The sequence below is a fragment of the Symphodus melops genome, assembly GCF_947650265.1.
Source record: "Symphodus melops genome assembly, chromosome: 10".
Taxonomy (NCBI): domain Eukaryota; kingdom Metazoa; phylum Chordata; class Actinopteri; order Labriformes; family Labridae; genus Symphodus; species Symphodus melops.
This window is the reverse complement of record NC_136700.1, coordinates 22,408,380-22,429,193: the sequence shown is the minus strand read 5'-3', so window position 1 is coordinate 22,429,193 and position 20,814 is coordinate 22,408,380. Positions and strand designations below refer to the sequence as shown.

At 39.8% G+C, this 20,814-nt stretch overlaps 1 long non-coding RNA gene across 1 annotated transcript in view; it reads left to right on the top strand.

The window, feature by feature from the left end:
* The first annotated feature begins 3,459 nt into the window (after positions 1-3,459).
* LOC306830129 overlaps positions 3,460-20,814 on the top strand; it is a 54,999-nt gene continuing 37,644 nt past the window's right edge. Inside the window, exon 1 of the long non-coding RNA XR_013779930.1 lies at positions 3,460-3,832. This is a non-coding gene — a long non-coding RNA (uncharacterized lncRNA). The remainder of the gene's footprint in view (positions 3,833-20,814) is intronic.

Genomic DNA, 20,814 nt, shown 5'->3' with positions numbered 1-20,814 from the left:
TGCCTGTGGCCATCCTTTTCAGTACTGCACCTTTTACATATCGCTTCAGCGCATTAACACTGCACCTTTTGTACTTTTTTTACAATTCTTGTTTTATTCATGTTTTAAAATGTATTCCGATATGTCAAACTGCTTTAAATTGTATAAGAGCCTCTGTAACTTCCTCATCGCCCCCGGGATGAATCAAGTATTTCTGATTGTTCTGTGCGTGTAAAACACTGAATTTCTGTTCTGCAAACTCTCCGGATCTTGCATTCCTTCCATGGTGCTGGACTGTGAACTCCTTCAGGCTCGACTGGCTCCTCTCTTCTCTTTGTTCGACTTTGTAGCTTTTAATTCTGATTCTGTCACACTTTCACCCACCCACCCCCCATCAGTCCTCATCGCTCCGTCAGCCGCCCTTCCAAACGGACACATGCGGCTCTGGATCATCCAGCCGTGACACTGACCTCTCATCTTTATACTGACCCCCTGTTTCCCATGACCTCAGACCTCTGGAGGTCAATCCTGCAGCCGTCTGGACGTCCACCTCCTCCTCCACCTGGCCCCTATCTCCACCCTTCAGATGGTCCAGATGGATTACACTCTGCTCAAAATGATTACATTGTTGACTCAGCAGAGAAGATCACAGAGCTCGTTGGCTGATTTAATTTGCATTTAAATATTGAAACTCCAGCAAACCTGACATTTATCTTCTTCCTTATTTTGATGTATTTCTGGAGTATCATCCAATTACTTTGTATCTCTTGAATCTGTGTTAAAATGTTATCTCAGTCATAAAATAAAAAATACAATAAAATACAAGAATATTTAAATTGAGTCCAATTCTCAAATAAAAATAACACGTTGAACGTTATCTAAAGATATAATTATTACTATCAGAAGTTTTCTGATCAAAATTCTTAAACCTATATTACAGTATACTAATGTTGATTTCTTGTTAATTACAGAAAACGCTTGTCTTCATCAGCAGAGTTCAAATGCTTTTTCTATCTACACTGTATGCTTCAATATTTGTTGCACATTTTAAACTAGTGGAGTTTTTTCAAATGCATCACATCTGCAAATCCTACAGAAAATGTCAATATTGTCAGTTAAATTCTTGCTATTATGGTTTAGTTTGAGATGATGTATAAAATGACTTATGCAGAAATAAGATCTCCTGCAGTCAGCCTGCATCTCCGTCACTACTGCCACCTCGCATGAAACAAGAAACCACAAGGTCCTCAAAACAAACCTCAAAAACAAAATCACAGCCTGAGGTGTTAGCTTCTAGTTGCAAAAATAAAGCCGACTCCTGCAATAACAGTTTATATCATAAATCAATTTATACAAGATGATGCAAATAACTCTTTTTCATCTGTAATGTTGTCGCCAGTCATGAGCTGCTATGGGACAATGTCAACAACAAACAAACAGTTTAAGTGTTAGCCTTAGAGGTAAGTATGTAGAAATCTGTTTTCAAAGGGTCTCCGCAGGCTTCCTATTACTCCCAATATTGATTTTTTTTGTTTGCATTGGCCCATATCACTTCAGATTCTTTCCCTGAGTAGCACGTCACAGATGGCTGAGGAACTTTCCCTGCCTGTCTGTCTCTCCGTCTGTCTGTGTGAACTCGCTGCTCTCGTTCCTCTGCCTGCTTGTTACACAAAACGTCTCGATAGTTTGCCTGGGAGAATCTGGGTCAGTGTGCGGAGATAGCACATGCACAAGGCTGACTCGCCGAAGCGATACGTCACACATCCAGGAGAGAAAACAAAACTCCTACTCCTGCTTCAAAAACAGATTATTCCTCATAAAGCACTCTGGACAAACATGTACATGCTGTGGTTATACCACTGAGTGTTACAGAGGGGTCAGCATGTCAACGATGGGACTATTTAGAGGTCAGAGCTGATTTTCTGTCTGCTCGTACATTATTGGCATAGAGTTTAAGATTAGCAAATAATCTTAGAATGAATGTGTCCATATTCTTAGGAGAGCTTCGATAAGTGGATAACAAACATCAAGGCAGGATCATATATTAATGTGTGAATGTACCGTTTATCGACAACCAAAGTATCTGCATGTACAACATTAAATGAGATCATTTCTATTTTTTTCTTTTGTAAACCAAAAACTAATCAATAAATCATACTCTTACCATACTGTAACTTTTACAGTGGCCCAGGGTGTATATGTATTGATTTATTTTGTTTAACTCTCTTCATCCCGTGACGATGAGTCAGTCTTCTCAACATTTATCTACCCCTTTATCTCTGAAGAAACCATCTTAACAAAGCTGGTTTCTTGTGACAATGAGTACATTTCACTCTGTCTCTGGAGATCAGGAAATGAACGCATTATCCACAAAAAGCAGCATTGTTATCCTGACGTACCAGGATAAAGATGACATCTTGAAAGGAAAAATAAATAAATAAAAAATTGCTCGATATAAAATCAAGTATATTAAAGAATGGATGGATGTAAGTTTAGAGCATTCGGGCAACATCACTTTATTTCACAAATGTAATTAATTTTTATTTGAAAAGTTGATGTAAAATGTACACTTCTAACAGTAAACAAGATATATAAATGTGCTCATATTTCTGCTAAATAAACTGAAAGGAATTGAAAAAAAGCAACACATTTTCAGTCAGCGTGCACTAAATGGAAAGTTCTTAAAAGTGAAATCATAAGGAAAATATTTCCCTGCAAGTTGTCTCAATTAAAAAAACAACAACAATTGTTTTGTTAAGGGGGAATTGGTTTCAGAAAAATGCCGAAGGAAAAAAAAACAACTTTTTAGTTTTTTACATGCAATGTGCATTTTCAAGAGAGGAAAAAAACAAACAAAAAAAAACAACAGAAGATTCACTGTCAATTTAAAAAGAGAAAAACAATCATACACACAGGAAGGAAGACTCAGGAGCCACCGTGCAGTTCTTATGTTACAAGATGAAGGAAATGCTATAAAAAAAAAAATCACTCCTCACTTTCAGATACTATTTTCTATCTTTTTTAGTGCAGGGGTGCTGCAGGAGATCGTTCACAGGAGCCTTCTTTGTTTGCTGTTTTTTTGAGTCAGACGTTTATTAGTTTTGGATCAAATATAACATCACTGACGTCTATACAGCCCACACGCTCATAAGATTGAATTACATGGTTTGAAATGGGGTTTGCATGAAAACTTAGTTTCTGATTGAGACATTTGTCATCTTTTCTCGCCTTTTTTAAATTTGTCTTGTCTTCTAGCTGGATGGACTTTAGTCCGAGCAGTGTTTCTGATCCCTGCTGGACTGGGCGCTGCAGGGAGAGATATAGAGAGAGAGAGAGGAGGAAGGGAGGGAGGGAGGGAGGGATGTGAGTGAAGAGGGGGGAGAAGGCAAGAACAGGAAGGGAGGAAGTGAGTGTTACAAAGTGTGCCTCTCAGTTGTGGGCATGCCCAGTAGAGTTCGCCTTGCAGCCCGAGATCCAGCCTCTAAATTTGAACAGGAGGGTGACTGAGCTCCCTCTCTTTCTCTCTCGCAGTGTTATTTTTCTCCTCCTCTCCCTCAGCAGTGACTGTGTGGAGAGATTTTTTTTTTCCTGTAGAAGAGCAGGAGGAGGTGTTGACTTCAGCTGGTGCATAATAGAACAAGGGGGAAGTAAAGAAAAAGAAGAGGAAAGAAAGGCAAGAGAGGAAGACTTCTCCCTCCTCCTCTGACACATTCCCTTCTTTGCAAACGACTTTTTCCTCAGAAGTAACAGAGGGACCAACTTCAAAAGGCAGCGAGGAAGGAGCTGGAGAGTGAAATGTGAGAAGAGATAGAAGATGAGAGGCTGACCGCTGCTGTGTTTGCTGTGTGTACAGGTCAGTGCTGAGGAAACACCAACCCACTGCTCTCCCTTTCCTCTTTCACCTGCTTTCTCTGCTCCAAACTCCTGTCTTCTCTCTTCATACACACTCTGGTTTTTACATCTTGCTTGCAATCTGAATTTTAACAAATAATTGGTTAGTTTTTTTTTTTTAAATATGACAGCCTGAATGACAGCCTGTCAGCACCCAGTGACCGGTGTCACCCACAGCTTGCAGTGAAACTCCAGCTGCTGCTCCCCTCAGGGCTCCATATGGGAACAGTTTAGTTGATCAGCTCAGATGTTCACATGCGTGTTCACACGTGTTCAGGGAAGAAAAACTTGCTGAATGCAGCGGCCACGTGGTTTTGAGAAAGGTGAAATCACAGAGACGTACTGTAGGATGGGTGCTCACGTGTGGGAGGATGATTCGACGGAGGTAGGAAGCGATGATTAAATGTGGGATTTAGTGAATGGAGTTTTGTATGGATTTGTGACTTTCTGTTCAAAGAATTATTTTTTAAATCTCAATATTAATATTTTGCTTTATCAGTGAGTCAGTGTCTGATCTGATTTGGGCTGTTTTTTTGATAAATGTTTTTTGCATTTCTGTTTTCAGAATGATTCAGTAAGTGATTTCTTATTACTTCAGCTTATACTGCCTCGGCTTCACCTTCAATCCAGTAATAATTTTGGATTCACATTATCCAAAAGAAATAAGAGAAATGCAGAGCAGTTTGTGACTTTACTGAAACAAAGTTCAGAGAGGAAGACTCGTTATTTCATGTGTCAGACCGCTCACCTGTCTGGGGTCGTCCTTCGTCCGAGGCAACCCCTAGGGCCTGTCCCATTAACTATCCCAGCATGCTTTGCTGCTGACAGCCAAGTGTCAGCAGAGGCCTCCCAGGAGACCTTTTGTTGACAGGTTTATTATTCCTCAGGCTGTTAAAGTGGGCCACAGCGATGATACTATAGCACAGAAGCACTGCTTGTTTTTATTATGATGATGTTAATATGCCCACCTTGCATTTGTCTTGTTTTTCCCTGCAAGAATTTCTTTTAGTTACACAGCTACATGTTTATTTTCTAAATTTTTAAGTTTTCCGAGTAACTTTTTCCCCAGAGAATCAAATGTGTCCTATATATATTTATTGTTTGAATTGGTCACCAATTAACTGAAGGGGCTTTTCTAAGACAAACACCTTTAAATCTGTCACTTATGAAATGATGGAAATGTTTCTTTTAATCCAAATTATCATAATGTGCCTTTAAAGTTGAGTCTAAAGCACATTGGTCTATGTGCTTTGACTGAAAGATATATTTTAGATATTTGTTGTGGTTTTGACGTCACATCCCCCCTTCCTTAAAAACAGAAGTGAAGGTTATTTTCGTCTGTATAACACATCCCGACCTCTTCTCCTCTGGGATGAGCAGAAATGTTTACAGAAACTGTCTGTCGTCATCTCAAACACACCTCACATCCTCTCTACTCCATCCTCAGGCTTTTTATTCTGACACTATATCTTACACTTTATACTCAAGTGTGCTTGAAATGGGTTTTTTTGTATAGATTTGAAAGAAGGATCAGAGTTCATTGTGACCCTGTGCTTCTCCATCAAAGATTCTCTGTAAGCCTGAGTTTGTGTGTCACTTCTGATATTATTTCTTTTCAGTTTTTAAGTACTTTTCAACAATGTTCAAAGAACAAAAGCATTCTTTTAAAAGGACACACTGGCATTGACAATCTAAACGATTCATTCTGAAACATCTCAAAATCTCCATTTACCGGACACTTGTTTTTGCTCGACCCTTCATCAACACACGCTCATTTCAGCGTGATCTTGCTGCTTTGTTCAGATCCTGCTGGGGATTTTTTATTAAGCATGAAATAAGAACATTTCAGTCTCACTCTCTCTTCTTGTCAGATCACTTTTTTTCTCCTGTGCGGCTGAAAGGACAGAAACATCCTGTCTTCAAACCTGGGGCCTGTAGTTTGAGAGACAAGCTAATTGTGGTTTAATAAAGGGCAGGTGCATTTTGCGAAACGCTTGATACAACATGTTGGAGGTTTGACTTAAAATTCAGACTAAAAGGCTGAATATTTGAACAAGTCACTTCCTGGTTATGGTAGAATATAGATTGTTATTGTTTTCATGAAATTCTCTGGAAACACAAACAGACAACAGGAGCAGATATTTAATGGTTTTAAGTTTGAATCAATATCTTTGTTTGTTCTGAAGACAAAGAGACGGCCGTCCTCCAACCTCAGGAATGATTAACACTGAAGGAGCCAACCTAAAAAAATGACGTTGTGTCGTTAGCGGTAGCTCAGTTTGCAGCTTCTCCTGACATCCTGAGAGTGGAGATGTAAAATCATGTTTTTACTGTCAGTTGAAGGTTTGAATTGATTTGAATTTTAACAATAAAAAAGATTTTAAAATTGTGTAATAGAAAAGAGCGTGTTGAAAAACAAAATTCTATGGTTTAAATAATGGCTTCTTTAAGCTCCTCTATATTAGAAGGGAACCACCCCATCAGCAGCAGCAAGACACAACCTCAACACTGAATGTCAATCAGGAACAAAAATAAAGAGTACAGATAAGTTCAACATACTTCTGACAATAAAAACATCTGTTCTTATCTTCCGTTCAAAGATACCAGAAGAACTTAGATTTCATTTAGAGTCCAGATATGAAATATTGTCTTTCCTTGAATTTCCTTCGGGATCAATAAAGTATCTATCTATCTATCTATCTATCTATCTATCTATCTATCTATCTATCTATCTATCTATCTATCTATCTATCTATCTATCTTTAAGTTTCTTTAACCTTGGTTAATGTTAGTCATCATGTGTGGGATTTTTAAAAAGTCTGTAAGTGCAGGCCAAGTACTGCTCCCTGTTGATGCGATGTTTCAGGTGTTGAGATCAGTTGTGCATTTATAAAGCTTTGGCTAACATCACAAAGCAGTGATTTTGGGGTTGCATTCACAAGTTGGTGAACAAAAACGGCTTCAGTGCTAAAAAGTCATCGGTATGCTACGGGCTAACTACACTATGACAGCAAACTTGTTTTTATAACTCTTTGATATTCTGCAAAAGCCATTAATAAATATGTTATTTTACTTTTATTATTCCTCTGGTTCGCAAACATAATTTAAAACACCTGTATGTGTTGATGTCAATGACAACAATTCAACGCCTTCACAGTCACGAGAAACGCTGATATAAAGCAGAATAAGCTGCTGATCAAGGTCTTCTATTAGCTTTAAAAGTGGATTTTTAATTCACTTGATTTTTCTTTTCCATCACTTTAATATTTTTATTCGTTCAGCCAAATCTCCAGAGGCATCATAAGATCTTTCACAAGGTTTTCACATCATTTTTGTACCTTCTTATTTTCAAAACAACTCATATGCGGCCTCTACTTTAAAATGAAAGAAATGTCGTAAACTCAAAGGGAGAATGAATCCGTCTTGTCTGCATGCTAAGCGGTGCAGTAAGAAGCCTTTTCTGATGCAGCATTGTTGCTCCATATGGGCCAGCTCAGAAAGCTTTTGGAGCTTCTTTTATCTGAGAGTTCATTTATTTAAGCAGGACGATAACTCCCTTTTTTCCCTGGAGACTGGGTTCCCATGCATTTCGGCCTAGATCCCACCCCTGATGTCCCATCTGAGGCTCCATCGTCCATCACACAGCAGGCGGCCATGTTTTCTGAAAGGGCCGTGAACTTGTTACCTCCCTCAGCCCGACCGGCCTGAATGTCAAACCCATTTTTCTCTCTTTGTGCGCCCCTTTATCCCCTCTTCCCCTTCCCAGGATTGAAATAATTGGGCTGCATTCAGAGCGACCAGGTTGCCAGTACGGCTTTTGAATAGAGATATCAAGTCTGGTGCCACGATTCCCTCTGACCTCCCTTTCAGAGCTCCTTCCTCTTCCCTTAGCAGCCTCTATTTTGGGGTCGTGACGGGTCATCATCGTGGCTCTGGCCTCTCAGTACAATGACCTGACATCCATGGTACATTATCTACAGTGGGTCAGCTGGCCTGGAGCTCTGTCTATAGGCTATTCTTCCCTGCCCTGTTGTCCCCCTGATCTCTGGATGCAGTCTGCTCGACATGGCACACATTCAAAATGGCAACCTCAAGGGGCTTTTATTCCTCCAGCAGAATTCAATCACTTCTCTCTCTCTCCTTTCTGCCTCTCTGCTGAGTTATTCAGAGTTTAATGAGGGAAAGGAAGATAAAGAGAAGCTTATGGTTTTGGGGATGATGGAGAGGCTGCCTCTTTGTTTCTGTTGGAGGAGCCACACAGCAAGCGTTCATGTGAAATGAAGTTTTTTTTTTTTTTTTTTTAATCAGAGGGGAAGGTGATTGAAATGTCTGAGAAAAGAGCCAGGGAGTCTGGAGAAGAAGGGGTCATTAAAGTGTCAAAAGAGCTGCAGCTCTTCAAATGATCTTCTGCATTTTGGAGATGGTCCAGGTTCATTTATAGAGAGGTCTTCAGTCAGCAGAGAACTTTCTCGTGACGTTTCCCTGAAGGAGCCATCCTTTTGTTCACCTGCTGTTTACTCAGTAACTGACACATGCAAGTAAAACATGCTGATGGTCAATATATTTAAAAGATAATCCAGTTTAATTTTCTATTCATAGTAAATATCAAAGCATTATTGGTTCACAACACTGTTTATGTAATTTCTAACTTCTACTTAATGGATTAAAATCTGTTAATGCTGATGGCAGGGAGGGAGAGAGCTCTCAGCGAAGGGTGAGCTACATTAACTTTTAATTTGACAGAGAAAGCGGCTCAGTGCTGACCCTTTATGGGCGACAGAAAAGGTCTAGATGTACTTTAAAGAGAAAAGAGAGACGGTCAGACCAGACGGGGACATTCAGCACTAACTCTCTCCTACGCGGTTTTCGAGGACTTGACAGTCTCAGGAAATGTTCTCAGAGCTCGGACATGAAAATAGACGGGACTCTGTCACAAGCTGCGTCAGTCACAGTTGTGTAGTAGGAAAACTCAAGTGTGTGTTAATTACAAGAAATTAATCTTTGATTCTTCAAGTTCCTGCATATCATGATACTTCTAGATACTTTTATACAAATACCATCAGCATCTACAGTCACAGTCAAAAGACTATCAGTCAGTGTTGAGAACACAAACAAAAACTACAAATAGAAACACTGAAGTGATAAATGTGTGCATACAAGCACACGGCATTTTCTGCACATGGTGGTGTATTGTTGTTTTTTACACAAGTCTCAAGAGTGTGCATCGTTTACCTTCTCTCTTAGCTGCTTATCAAATAAAATATCTTGATCTTTTTTTGATGATGTCACCGAGCACTAATCAAATGTCAATTTACTGATTTATCCCTAGGAATTTTATCATTGCATCATTGATATGACTGCACAGGATTATCCCCTTACATAAGTGGGAGTGGGTGGCATGGGGACAGAGTGGGAGGGCATCATGCAGGCGGACCCAGAGGAAGCCGCCGTGCTGACGCTGGATGACGAAGGTGTTGTTGAGGGTTCATCTGCAGGTCAGAGTCCGTACTATGTTTCAGCTGTGTGAGTGTGTGTTTGGTTTAAAGTCTGCACACACGTCAGCACAGACGCAACGTTTCTCTGTCTGACATCAGAAATGAGGGGAGAGGAGAGCAGCCAGAGTGCACACACACAGTCTGTCTCTCTCAGGTTGTTTGCTACGTTTTCCTGGAGCAGTTGTACCAGCCAGCTGCTGTGGACGCCAAATTTCCTAGAAATTATAAGCAACTGTTCACAGTAAATGAGAGAGGCAGATTTTTCACAGACCTATAGAACAAAAACTTTAACACTTGACGCTAAAGCTAAAACCTCTGATGTTATTAAATAAAGTCAATGTGGCAGTGCAAAAACCCGCAGGTCGTCAAGAAGCTGCTCCAAGAGCCCCAGAAGACAATTATACACCACATTCAAAAAGCTGGGTTTAATAATCCATTTGGATTTTATATAAACATTACGTTTTATCCACGGTCAGCAGTGTAGCTGACATGACTGACAGGTTGGTTTGATGTAAAGGTTTGTCAGCTCAGCTCTCAGCCTGTCGTTAGGTTGACTGAAGGCTGAGACAGGATTTCCAGCATGACGGCTGCCGCCAATGAGCCTCCTGTAGCAACAGATGGGCAAGGTCACTTGGGCTTAGATCATTAATATTTATAGTCTACGGTCACTCTCACCTGTGAAGAGCATCCAAAAGGAATTAGCTGTTGGCCATTTTCATGTTTTTACACCTCTCTGTAGAACGAATAGAATTTACCACATGGATGTCAAAGTCACATCACCTACTGGCCTGGCATGTATATTACAGCATGTTTAGTAGTTTTTGTGGATCTGTGTAAACTGGCTGCATGTTGATTCAGATGACACCGAGAGAAAGACTGAAAGTTTTTATGAAGTGCTGGAAGCTCCAATTTTCAAAGATGATTATTCTCCAACTGACCACAGTGACTCTTTTTCTCGAGACCGACGCCTCTGAGCAGAATAAATTGTCTGAATGTTCTCCTACCTCACAGTCAAGCTGTCTACGGTGTGTATGTGTGTGTGCATAACCAACACCTGCCCTCTCTCTCCACCTTTATTTCATCCCCTCCGTTCCTTCTCCGCGGGGGTGAGAGTCGCAGGTTGACAGCTACGCAGCTCTGCTCATTACGGCGCATCTGAGCCAGCAGAGATTTATAGAGATGATAAAAGCAGTCTGGAGGGCAATAATGACCATGGGCCCTGTGCACGAGGAGGAGGAGGAGGAGGAGTGGGGCTGTGTCTGACCACTCTGATTTTCCTCTCAATGACTTACCTTCACCTCAAAAGAAAGAGCAGAGAAAGTTATCTCCGATGTTGACTGCTGATTATATTCATATATTCTAATCTACATGTTCACATATCTTTTTATATCTATGTTCCAAATCTCCCGCTGTTTCTAAGCCTCCTACTCAACCCCGAGGGAGCACACAGCATGAGGCGAACCACCAAATCACTTTTACAGTGTATTTTCAGAAAAATATAAGTCCAACCTTTTATACTTTTTGCCTTCGACGACTGAGCTACTCACGATTACATTTTGCATTCAATTATTAATGCATGAGAGCCTGTGAAAGCTTTGATTAAATAAAAGGTTTTTATTTCAAAGGAAATCCATAGATGTGCATAAATAAATGCTGAACTAAAAGGTTAAAATGTGACCAGAAGATCACCCCATGTTCACTTCATCATTATTTCACAAAAGTCAATACTTCCGGACTAGTAAAAATAAAAAGTCTTTTTGAGTTGAAGTAAACACATTCAGTCTGTTGCCTCATAAATCTGATACTATACTCACTCTGATGAGAATTCATTTTAGCGGGAAAAAGAGCAGCATACAAGCTAGAGATGCAGAATGTCAGTTGGACATCTTATTTTTGCCAAATTTGTGTTTGGAAACTGAACCTTCTGAATTTTAAAAAGAATTTAAGCTTCAAAAAGTCTTTCTTGAGATTTTTCATGTACACTTGAATCACGATTTATCAAAGATCACATTGCAGCCTTTACTATTCGTCTCCTGGCAAGATGGAAAAGGTTAAAAAAACCTTTTATTTTCCCTTTAAATTAACCACCCAAAGAACAGCCCTGCATGATCATCAGGTTTATAATCAATAAAGATTTGAAGTATTCACACATAACTGGACTTTCTTTGCAATTGAGTGCTAAGATATCATCTTTTGCTGTTAGATGGTACAGACGAAAGATGAAAGTGATTTGAGGCAGACTCTGACTTTGAGCCTCTCCCTGCCATACTTCCCCAGCTCCTTCAACAGACAGGCTGGAGAGCTCAAATGTTTCCTAAATGTGACGAAGAGGTCAGTGCACTACAAAACTTGAAAATTGAAAAGCATGTGCACTTTTCCCTGTCAGACAGGGTGTTGGAGTCGGGGATCTTAGGTAACAGGGCATGACTTAACGACCCTGCAGGGTTAATGTTAACAAGATATCCAAGATGGCAGGCAAAGCAAAGTCTTACATCATGTGTTTTTTCCCCCTTTAAATGAATACTACGTTTTATTGTATTTATACAGTTTCAAATAAAGAACAAAGAAGAACAGACAGGTTAGCAGAATGTATGAAGACGGTATTACTTGCATGACTGCATTAATGCTGCGTGATAAGTCATCACCCCCTTTTGCTCACTCACAATGAGCGGTGACTATTTCACAGCCCAACTTGTTGGAAAATCTACAGAGGACTGTCCGGAAAACATTTTGAGTGAAGTTCTGGTGAAAATTTTGACTGTTTTTTATTCACACATGCAGCTCCTCCGGAAAACATCTCAGAAGTTTTCAGTAGTTTTGTGCATGTTTGAAATGGGTCTTACAAGAACTCAGCTCACGGGTAAGTATAACTTTGTCATTACCTTGAAGGTTTGATTTCAAAGCTTTTAAAAATAGCAGCTTCAGTTTCCTCTCCTGACGAGCCTTTGGGTGAAGTCTGTACATGAATGTAAACAGACAAACTCTCAGTAAGTGGATAAAGGTAAACCCGTGCTCTTAGAAGAAGCCGTTTTGCTTGGACTGGCTCGGTCTAGTGTCTGCCTCTCTGATCCCAGTTCCATTTTCTGCGCCATTCATATGGTAATTGGGGTCAGGGGATGAGGGGGTTCTCACGTTCAATGTGAAACTTGGCCTTTTATATATCCACGGCTCAAGCTGCTGCAGCAGAGGCCAGAGGTGAAATTGAATTCAGATAAAATTCCCCAGTGAGTCTGGCCTTAGGCTGGACCTTGCCAGACTGGCCTGGACAGGACTAGTCTGATGCCCAGTGGAAGAAATGTATTATTATTAAGCCACCGCTCTCTGTTTGTCCTGACTTTTTGAAGATGTTAGTTTGTAAAAGAAGAGACATATTACTAGGAATAAAGGCAATTCGGCTGTATCAGTGTTGTCACAAGGCTGGATTAGCATGTTCAAGAACACAACAAAGCTGTTATAAAATATGCTCTCCTGACAGCAAAGGTCTGTGTGACCAATAAAAATGTTGCCCTGTTAATGTTACTCGAAAAAAGAAAAATGAAGGGAACACCAAATTATATGACATCTGTAGCGGCTCCATTTTATGGCACTGCATCCAATAGTGTCAAGACATTTCACCTAAACTCAAAAATATAGACCTAATGGTGTAATTAAAAAAAACAACAACAAATCCTTTGAACATATGAAACGTTTAACCCACAGATTGTAGAGACTAGTGGACAGCATCTCTCAATCTCCTGTTGAACCTGAAGAAGCCAGAACATCGGCTGATAGATGCAGACATATTTTGAATTTGTACCCAGAGTCTGTGCATTAGGGGTTGGCAGGAAGAGCGGCAGTGTTGACCTCTGCCAACAACACATGTTCAACTTACCAATAAAATGCCAAAGATCTCTGAGCCTCAGATTCTTAGTCTTCAAAATGTAATGACTCTTGTATAAGCGTCCAGTTTTCTCTGTTGTACTCTGCTAATCCAGTGCACACAGTGTCGTAGCAGCCGCATCGCAGAATCAATTATCTAATTCAATTTGACCTCAGAGCCTATACTGCAGCCAGTAAGTAAGGAGGATCTATATATTTTTGCTTCACTCCCAAGGGACCTTTATCTAAGGTGCAACCTTTATAAATATTGCTTTTTTAAGTTAAGTAAAAGTTTTTAAGATATTATAGACAGGACAAAAAAAAAAATCCAACTGAACAACACACCATCAGCCGTCACTGCCAAGTGTATGTCCCTCTGGATGATGTTGTGATCCCCAAACATAGAGGTGATAAGTGCGTAGAAGGATCTAGAAGGTTCGATAATTGTTTTGAAAAAACGAAAATGTGTTTATAAGGGTTTATGAAGCATACATTGTGATATTGCGCACTGTTGCGAGTCAATCATAATTACTTCTTTGTCTCGGGACTCCAGCTGCATGGCGACGCTGCTCAATGCTGCAGAAATGACTTAACAATCACAGGTTTCACGATGTAAAAACTGCGTTCACTTTGGCTGTGAACAAAGCTCGAAGCTTCTCCAAAACCTCACTGAGCTCCATTTCTACAACACATCATGAATTTCATCTCTGTGGAGTGCTCTCAGTTATTTAGGTAATTACATTTTTCTATTTAATTATTTAATTATGACAACCCGAGTTTGTAGCTTACCTGCAAAAGTATTTGCATTTGATGCCAGTATAAATTAAAATAAACATAAATAACAACTTCAAATATATAAAACGTACTTATGTAAGACAATGAGACCTTGTAAATATTTTTGTTCCCTCCTTGTTAACTCTCGCAAACAATATTTACATTAATTTACAGTCATGATTGAATAGAACAAATTACATGTGTTAACTTAAGCTAAGCAATCATACAGCTGTAACCAGATACTGAAGGCAGCAGATAAATAACTCAGACATCTTTTAAAGAAAGGCCTTGTAAAATAGATTAAAAAATATGACTAGGTTTATTCTTTGTAACCTTGAGTTGCAGCATGAGCAAATGTTTGTGTCCTTGAGTCAGAGCTGCATTTTATTTTCATTTTAAATACAATTATTTTAAATAAAATGATGATCACAACAAAAATATTCAGAGAGGTAAAGAAATGCAGTCGGAAAATAAACGTTCACTGCTTGTAATCTGCATTTTCATAAACTGACCGTAGTACAACTTTCAGAGGCAGTTAACTGTTCAGCGTCCTGTTTCAGGAAAGACAAAGACATGAGAGGTGCTATTTTTCAGACTGCTTTCAACATCCACCCACGGTGGTAATTCTGGGAAATGGGAGACGTGTATTTCCAGCCAAACGTATGTTGTCGAAGGCTCCAGAGAGCAAGCGACAGCCTGTCTTGAGACTGATAAAAAAGACACGAGACCAGAATTAATGAGCGACTTGCATCATGATTCAATCATATTTGTTTATTTCACAGTAAAGGGAGTTACAGTTCGGGTAGAATCCATCAAGACTCTCAAAGCATTCCTCGGAGACACACTCGTTATATATTAGGTGTTTGGGAGGGGGGCATCGGGTTCAAACAAAAAATCCTGTTTACAGTAGGAGTTTGTGTTTTCTATAGGAGGAGCCCATAAGCTACCTTCCAGTCTAATGTATTTATCCTCATGCAGCACAGGGAGAGTATGGAAGCAATTACAGGGCGCTCACATTTGCCTCCTGCTGGAAAGGAAAGCAAACCTGCTGTGTTGTTTAATATGATTAACCAGTCTGAATCCTAAAGCTGGGTGTGTGGGTGGAGGGCAGGGAAGCAAGAACAGATCCAAAGGGTGCTGCAGAGGTCTGATGTGCCACCTGAACTTTGGTTGATGTCTTAGAAAGTCTTAGAAAACGGCTGTTTTGAGATAATTGACATTAAACAAAATACCTATATGCACATCTTGGTAATTTTTCTTGTTATTTAAACAAAAAGCCATCATACACATCTAGTGGACACAAAGATGTACCGGTACTCAGATTTTAAATCTCTGCCTCACTACCACTTCCCACATTATCTGTGCACTCGGTCCGTCAGCGCCATGGTTTTGCTCCATCAGATGGCGTGCGCGCTGACCAACCAGGTCCGTCTCTGGAGCGCGAGTGAAACATAGCCATGAGCAGCTGCACACACATCCCAGGAGAACTACAAGCTCACACAGTAATAAAGAGAAAAACATGCAATCAACATGTTGCATGGGCTTTGTTGTTCGCTTGGTGCCTGATTCGATGTAATGTTGATCATGAAGGCATGTGTTGGCAAGCCATGTGTGTTTTATTTTGAAAAGTGACCGGATGCTCTGTGCCTTTTCTTTTCTGACCTCCTGTCTGGGTCATTGATGGGACAATGAAGTATATCTTGTCTTATATATTCTGTCCAACCTTGTGTGTGCTTGCAGCGTGCCATGCAAAAATAGAATCAATGCTTCTTTGAAATGGAGCAGAGCTTAGTTGCAGTAGCGTCGTATTGCATGGCCCTGACAAACACCGGAGTGTGTGGAAATTGGCAGAAATTTTGGAATATGTTTGACAATTTTTTTCTTTCCACCAAAGGAAAAAATATCAACAAAGGCTCCTTATGGTCTCTAATCTAAAAACACTAAAAGATTAAACATTAAAGAGTAATAATCCCCTCTTTTATCAACTAAACACTGACACTGATTCAGCCTTGACAACAGATGAAAATAATGATTCAAGAAAAAACGAAAACAACCAGACGATAAGACGGTGTGTTGATTCACAAAAACAGTGGAGAAACTTTTTCTTTTTATTCATATCACCAACAATTAAAAATAAAAAGGCTAATATTGCTGAATGTTAAAGGCTTGTCAGCTAGTTTAAATCAACAGAACTTCCTGTATTTTTTTCAGGGTGAGCTGCATGTGTGAATCGGCAGACTTTCTCATTCTTTCTCAGACTTTACCTGGTAGTTTCCCTGCCAGCCTTAAAGTGTAAGGCAGACTGGCTGTTATGAGAATGCAGCAGAAATGTCAGATGGATATGGATCCTGTTTGTTGATGATATACCTGAAAGACACTCCTAAAAATGACAGAAAGAAAGAAGTGTGATAAGCTTTGTCTCTCTCGACTGTAGTCATCTACGCCACTTTTAGATCGACAAGTCACTGTGATTGGTTCATTTGAAAAGTTGGCATTTCCTCAAATTGTGAAAAGAAAAGCAACATGCGGGAAAGGAGCCACATGTCACAATCAAACTCAGACCACCCATTTGTTTGACGGCGCTCACTAATGACTAAGCAACCGGCGCCTTGTTTGTGTATCTGATATCTTGGGCTAAAACTTTGGAGTGAAACTTTCCTGATAGATGTGGCGGTCCCTGAGCAGCAGTGTGACAGGGCTGATGGAGACTGATGGACTTATTTATTATTTTTGTGGGCTGTTTCTGCTGAATGCTGGCATCGGTCCAAACACCCCAGATAATGTTTGTTTTGCTATGAGGCGTGTAAGTGAAGCATGTGAGCTGGAATTAATGTTGTTCGTCCTCTGACACTGATCCTCCCTCCGACCCTGACTCCATCAGTCAGCAGGAGTTCTGCGTTTGACGGCTCAGGAAAGCTGCTGCTGATTTGTGACGTTTTGTTCAAAGAGCGTTTGGTTTATTTATCAATTGAAGGATTATGCAGTTTCATACTAAATGTCTCTCCAGTCTAATAATTTGTGCTGATGTATTAGTTAAGTTGTTGATATGCTTTCTGTGTTTATTCACAAATTAATTGTCATCAGTTTTCCGAAGAATCATTTTAATTAAAGTTGGGGGGCTTTTTGTGCATTTACTGTAAAGATAGGGAAGTAGAAAGAGTCGGTGAATCAGGGAGAAAAACAGCAGGGAACGACTTGTGAGAAAGGAGCCTCAGGTCGGATATGAACCTGAACCACCTGCCCGGAGGACCCCAGCCTCCGCATATATGGCCCGTACATAAAGCACTATGCCACTAGCACCCATTAGTCATAAATCTTCCAGACTTTTACAAGCTTTCAATTTTTTTTTCACTGTACTTATTGGGTATACACACATTTTAAATTCAAACAAGTCTGTACATGTAAACAGGATGTTTGATCAGTTTGGGTATATTATGTGCCTGCATGGAGAAGTCAGTGAACAAGACGCCGTTGTATGATATTATTGCTGCTCTGGATCTTTCAGCTCTTTCTGCCAGAAAGCTTTCTCTTCTCCAAAGACACCAGTATGTTTGCTAAATTAATTCAACGTTCAAACTTTTCCCTTAACCGAGCTCTTCTTATATCTTAGCAGCAGCAGCAGGTCTCTTTAAATCATAGCTTAAAAGTTGAGCTAATAGAACAATATCTTTAAACTGAGAATGGCATCTCCCATGTGAACAGAGAGCTCAGGCTGCCTGCTTCCAGCACTAAATAACTTTGGCAGCGGGCCGCGGTTCTCTTGCGAGAAGTGCATATGGCTTTACAGCACCAGTTCAAACAGCGGGCTTCAGCCAAAAGCAGTCAGTTAGCCCATCTCTGTTCTGTTTGAGAACTAGAAGGTCGCTTGGGAATAAAGAGAAAAATGTGTAAATAACATGATACTTTGTCTTACTGAGGATGATTTGTTATTCCTTGGTGCCCGTTTTGACGTAAAGTAGATAAAGTGAAGAAACATAAACTCATGAGTCTTTATATTTTATTTAATTTTTAAATTGTGTTTCCTCGTCTGACTTCCTGTCCTAGTTGTCATATTCTGTCCTGCTTGACGCATGCCTGCAGCGTACTTGGTTGAAAATAGATTTGCAGCATGTTTGAAACAAAGCAGAGCGTAGTGGCATGCTCTTAAGGCGGACTGCGGCGCTTTCTGTGGAAACGCAAGGATTGACTAGAGTGGCAGTGAACTGTGTTGTAGTGCATGGTGCTAACCCTGCACACAGAGTATGTGGAATATGGAGCAGTGATCTCACTAAACCAAATGAATCAACAATTTGAAGCTATGAAACCAAAATAACTACGGCATGTGATGGAAAGGATGTCATGTTGTAGATGAATGAGTATCTGGATGCAGATTTGCAGATTAACAAAAACTAAAATATTATTCAAACAAAGCCAAAATAAAAACAACAAACAAAAACAAAAACACATAAAAGGTGAAAAAACAAGCAGGCACGAGAAACTAGTACCAAACTGAAATAGGTAGAGACAGCAACTGACAACAAGGGGAGGGAAAGGATTACTGAAACTAAAAAGACTCTGGGTTAATCAGACACAGGTGAGACTAACAAAACAGGTGAAGACAATCAGGGCAATCAAAATGGAGGGAAACCAGAAAACAGTAGGAACTAAGACAAGACAAGAAACACAGTCACTAAAGTAGGATTATTTAAAGTAGGTCTGGCAAGTTTACTGGCACATCAGATCAAGAAGGCATCTCAGAAACATAGTTTGCATTTGGATAGTTGAACACTGTGAGGATTTATGAACATGGTGTGACTCCATACAGCAGATACATGCAGGTTGTTATACATGAATTCAACTTAAAAATCCTGCAAGGAACTATTGGTTAAGATTTCCTTTTCTCTTTATCATTCAGATGTTTTACTCATTGTGAATATTTGCTGTGGAAAACACAAACAGACCATTTCTTCTGCTTGCTGTAAATCATCTCGCCTGACACCTTCCCGTGGCGGTATAAATTAAGAAATAAAGTTGTTGATGGTCTTGTTTGGTTTGGGTAATGGGGGTTTCATAGTGAATAAAAACTCAGTACGGGGACTTTAATCCATATGATAATGTCATATCCTGTCCTTTTAAAATGTTTCACTCTTTTGTTCTGACTTGGCCTTAAACAAACAAAAACAACGAGCCAATATGTTAACAATAAATGTATTTTAATAATTCAAACAAACAGTACTTTGTTTTTGTATTTAATCAAGCCAAACTCAATTTCCATTCTTAAACATTCTCGCTGTCTTCTGTTTAAAATATGTGTCATATATGCTACTTTGGATAGATAAGTTGTTTCTGCAATGTATTCTGCATCTGTCACAGATAATATACAGATTCAGTTGGACAATTCTTTTCGTACTGGATTCAAATCATACATAATATTTATTTTGAAAGTTTGAACACTGCGCAAGAAAGCTGTTAAGTAGATAGATTTGTGAAGTTTTGTTACATTTTACACAACACAAAGCATTTCTGTCTGCTCCGTGTCCCAGTTTGCTTCTTGTTCATCATACTTTCTGGCCTGTAGTTACTTGAATGTTTCATGTGTAAGCCTGTAGCCTGACAGATGATTGACAGCTGGTAATGAAATGTGCAGAAATGTGAGAAACCTTCGTTGAAAAGAGGAAGTGAAATGATGGAAGTTCGGCGAATGAGAGCACAGTAAATTAAGGTAGGGAATAAGGGCAATCCCCAGGACTGCTTTACTTCTTGGTGTAAAAATGGTGGCTTCTCACCACAAACTATCGCCCTGTGTGACAGGTAATTATTTCGTGGCCAGCAGACCCTCCCCATTGCCTCCCTGCCAACTCGATATCTGCACCTCTCTCAGGGGGCCATCTGTGCTCAGCTAGCCAAGATAAGTGAGAGAAATGTGGGGCAGCTGGACTGAGATGTGAGGGGCTGGTCTGGAGCTCAGATCCTGCTCCTCGTGGACTTTTCACATAATGGTAGAAAAGAGAGAGAAGGATGTGTTGGGCAGCAGGAGGTTTGTGGAGAGGTCTGATGCAGGTGGTGGTGTGTTTCCTCTTTGTTTTTTATCTTTTCGTTATGATTGTTTGGCTTTCTAGAAGAAGGTCAGCTCTGCATGAAATCAGCATTTGAAGGCCACCACTGTGTTTTCTCATGCTAATTTTGCAGCGCTAAAGTCACCTTGCTAAAGGAAAACAGTTTGCCAATGACAGAGCTCGGCTGAATTTTAACCGTAAATGTGCAAGAAGCTTGATTTAAAAGACTCTTTCCAACAAACAAACTATCTTCATGAAGACTATATTGTTTGCAACTGCAAATTATTTCCACTTTTTCAGTATCCATCTACCAGATAAAAAGTCAGTATGTTTTACATCAGTAGGCTACTGTACATTAAAGTCACTTCTTCCATACGTGGGCCAAAAGTCAAAAGTTGTTGCAGATTTATGAAATGCTGTTGGGGAAAAAACATTTCAGAACATATAAGTGACTGTATTTGCATATGACCGATGTCTCCACGACTGTTTAACATTCATTGAGTCTGTTTTTGAGATGCTGAAGTTATGTATAAATGCAAATGATCTAACTCCACTGATGTGCAAAGTCAAACAATGTAGAGGAAGTCAAACAAGAAAAAAATAAATAAAGAGGTTCAAAGTCAGGCATGCACAAAGTCAAGACAAAGAGAAGTATAGTGAGTGTGATATATGTGGACATAAAGAATAAACATTAAAGGCTCGATGTAGACATATGGCTCAAGCATGAAGGTAATTTTTCTTGCCACAGTGCAGTCACTCTTTAAAGAGCTGTTTTTTAAAAA